We start from the raw sequence: 4,111 nt of genomic DNA on the forward strand, positions 1-4,111 counted from the left end.
GAGTGGTCTTTTTGAGACAAGGTCTTAAAAAATGAAACTGTATATGACATTTTAAAATATAAAAATGATCCAGAATACTGATTTCTTTGAAATCAGAAGAATTAGAAAGTTAGTGACACTGGGTCAGCCAGCACTCTGAAACAATGTGTACTTCATGATTTCCTCTTCTTTCCTCTCCCCCTTCCTCTTCCCTCCCCCTCCTCCTCCAAACAGAAATTATTCTCCTACAGCTCTGGAGGCTGAAGTCTAAAAGAACCTGAGAAGGCTAAAAGTCTTGGGTCAGCAATGCTCGCTCCATCTTTCTGGAGGCTTTAGAGGAGGATCTCTCTCTGTTTTTTCCTTTTGTTTTGTTTGTTTGAACTTAAGACTTTTTTCTTGTTTTTAATATTCTATTTGTTATTTTTATTTTAAGTATATAAGTATGTTGCCTGCATGTATGTCAGTGTACCACAGAGGTCAGAAGAGGGCATTGGATTCCCCTGGAACTGGAGTTACATAGGGTTGATAGCTGCAATGTGAGTTCTGGGAATAGAACCTGGCTCCTCTGCAAGAGCAGTTGGTGCTCTTCATTGCTGAGCCCAGCCCCTTGATTTTTTATTTTTTTTAATTATTATTAATTTTTTTGACCTTTTGAGACAGGATCTCCCTGCAGTCCCAACTGGCCTGGAACTTGCTATGTAGATCAGGCTGGCCTTGAACTCATAAAGATCCACCTGCCTCTGCCTCCTGAGTGCTGGGACTAAAGGCATGCGCCACCATGCCCGGCTTTATTTCTTTATGTCTATGAGTGTGTTGCCTGCAAGTATGTAAGTGTACCTGTGTTGTGCAATGCCCACAGAGGTCAGAAGAGCGTGTCAGGTCTCTGGAACTGGAGATGGATAGTTGCTAGCCACCATGTGGGTGCTAGGAATTGAACCTGGGTCCTCTACAAGAGCAGCCAGTGCTTATCACCACTGAGCCATCTCTCTAGCCCCTTTTTTGCTTTTTTTGAGACAAGTTCTGCCTATAGCCCCAGCTGGCCTAAAACTTGCTATGTAGACCAGGCTGGTTGATATCACAGAGATCTACTTGCCTTTGCCTCATGAGTGCTGGGATTAAAGGCATGTGCCACCATGCCCACCTAAGACATTTTTATTATTTTAAATTCTGTGTATGTGTATATGTTTGTGAGTATGTGCATGTTGAGTGCAGGTGCCCAAAGAGTCCGGAAGAGGGTATTGGATTCCCTGGAGTTTGAGTTACAGGTGGTTATAAGCCACCAGATAAGAGTACTGGAAACTGAACTCAGGTCCTTTGAAAGAACAGTACATGCTCAGAACTACAGAGCCATCTCTCCAGTCCTTGTTTTGTTTTTTGAGACAGGATCTTACTTTATAGCCCAGGCTGGCCTTAAACACAAAAAAATCCTTATTTCTACTGGAGATTATCATAATTCTAACCCCACATTATTTTTGCGAGAATTAGCCTGTGAAAAGCAACAATTAGTACCTAAAATACAGTAGGTTTCAAATAATGTTTCCAGATCTGTTAACCTGCCTTTGTTGGCATGGCGAAGACAGGTGAATTGACCCAAAATGGTGCCTATTTCTCCATCACTGAATACTTCCTACTGAAGATGCTGTCTATTGCAATGAAAGCTATTCATATACAGTTATTATATTCTGCCCTTCTTAAGATGGTAACTGGAGGGGGAGGTCCTGGAGAGGTGCCTGGGTTAAGAATACTTGCTGCTCTTCCAGAGGACCCAAATTCAGTTCCCAGAACTCATATTGGGTGGCTAACAACCACTTGTCAACTCCAGTTCCAGGGGATCTGATGTTCTCTTCTGGCCTTTGTGGGCACCAATACATATGTGTGAATAGATTCACACACTGACATACATATGTACATATTTAAAAATAAAAAATAAAGGCCAGGTGTAGTGGCACATGTCTTTAGTCCCTGTACTCAGGAGGCAAAGGCAGGGGGGATCTCTGTGAGTTTGAGGCTAGCCTGGTCTACATAGCGAGTTCCAGGCCAGCTGGGGTTATGGGGCGGGGGGGGGGGGAACGCTGTCTCAAAAAGACCAAAAAAAAAAAATTTAAATTTAAATTAAAAAAAAAAAAAACAGGCATAATAGTGTATGCCTTTAGTCCCAGCACTTGGGAAGCTGAGGTAGGGTGGATCTCTGTGAGACTGAGGCCAGCTTGATATACATACAGAGTCATAGGCAGCTGGGCCTACAGGAAGACCATGCCTCAAAAAGACCTAAATAAATAAATAAAATAAAAATAAAAAAGATGAGGGGGCTGGAGAGATGGCTCAGTGGTTAAGAGCACTGACTGCTCTTGCAGAGGACCCGGGTTCGATTCCCAGCACCCACATGGTAGTTACAAACTATTCTTAACTCCAGTTCCAGGGGAATTCGATGCTTTCTTCTGACCTCCCTGGGCATTGCATGACACGGGTGCACTCACATACATGCAGGCAATACACTCATACACATAAAATAAAAATAATATTTTTTTTAAAAAAGATGGTACCAGGGTGGTGATATAGCTTAGTTGATAGGGTGCTTACTTAGTATGCACCAGGATTCTAAGTACTGGATAAACAGGCATGGTGGCCTGCACATGATGCTTGTAATCCTAGTACTCAGGAGATGGAGACAGGAGGAACAGAAATTCAGGGTCACTTTTGATACATAGCAAGTTTGAGGCTAGCTTTAGCTACTTGAGATCATCTCAAAAAAAGAGGAGGAGGGACTAGGGAGATGGCTCAGTGGTTGAGAGCACTGGCTGCTCTTGCACAGGACCCATGTTTGGTTCCCAGCACCCACAAGGCAGCTAACAACCATCTGTAAGTCCATTTCCAGGGGATCGGACACCCTCGTTTGACCTCCATGGGCACTGCATGACATGGATACACTTACATACATGCAGGCAATACACTCATACACATAAAATAAAAATAATAAAATATTAAAAAAAAAAAACACCAAACAACAGAGCCAGGTGTGGTGGCACATGCCTTTAATCCCAGCACTTGGGAGGCAAAGGTGGATGGATCTCTGTGAGTTTGAGGCCACCTTGGTTTACATAGAGAGTTCCAGGCCAGCTGGTGCTACAGGGAGACCCTGTCTCAAAAAGACCAAAAACAACAAAACCCATGAGGACTGGAGTTTGAATCCCAGCACCCACATATCAAGCCAAGTGTGGTCCTGTATACCTGTAACCTCAGGACTGTGGGGGCTTGCTGGCTTTCAGCTTAGTGGGAAAAAAGAAAAAAAAAACATGAGTTCCAGGTTTGAGAGCTCCTGCCTCACAGGGGACAGATGGAGAGCAACTGAAGACACCCTCCTCTGACCTCTGCATGCTCATGTTCACACACACACACACACAACCACATTCATACACATACAGGGAAAAAAGAGAAAAATAAGGAAAATTGCAGGGCTAGAGAGATGGCTCAGCAGTTGAGAGCACTGGCTGTTCTTGCAGGAGACCAGAGTGGTTCAGTTCCTAGCACTATGTCAGTTAACAACTGTCAGTAACTCACAGTTCCAGGGGTCCAACACTGTCTTTTGGCCTCCACAGGCATTACACACACGGTGCACCTACATAGATACAGGAAAAACACTCATACATATAAAATTAAAATGAATTTAAAACTGGGTGTGGTGGCACATGCCTTTAATCCCAGCACTTGGGAGACAGAGGCAGGCAGATCTTTGTGAGTTCAAGACCAGCCTGGGCTACATAGCAAGTTCCAGGTCGGCTGGGGCTACAGGGAGACCTTGCCTCAGAAAGACAAAAAATAATAAATTTAAAATAATTTAATAAAAAGAATATTGATTTTCCAAACCATATATAATGGCAGGTAGTCCCAGCACTCAGAAGACAAAGGCAGGAAGGTTGCAAGTTTAAGGTTAGCCCTAACTGGACTACATATGAGACCTTGTTTTAAAAAAGAAAAGAAGGGGCTGGAGAGATGGCTCAGCGGTTAAGAACACTGGCTGTTCTTGCGGAAGACCCGGGTTCGAATCCCAGCACCCACATGGTAGCTAACAACTGTTGGTAACTCCAGTTCCAGGGGATCTGACAGCCTCTTCTGTCCTCTGTGGGCACTGTAC

This window comes from Nannospalax galili, unplaced genomic scaffold, assembly GCF_000622305.1.
Source record: "Nannospalax galili isolate Female #2095 unplaced genomic scaffold, S.galili_v1.0 scaffold911, whole genome shotgun sequence".
Classification (NCBI taxonomy): domain Eukaryota; kingdom Metazoa; phylum Chordata; class Mammalia; order Rodentia; family Spalacidae; genus Nannospalax; species Nannospalax galili.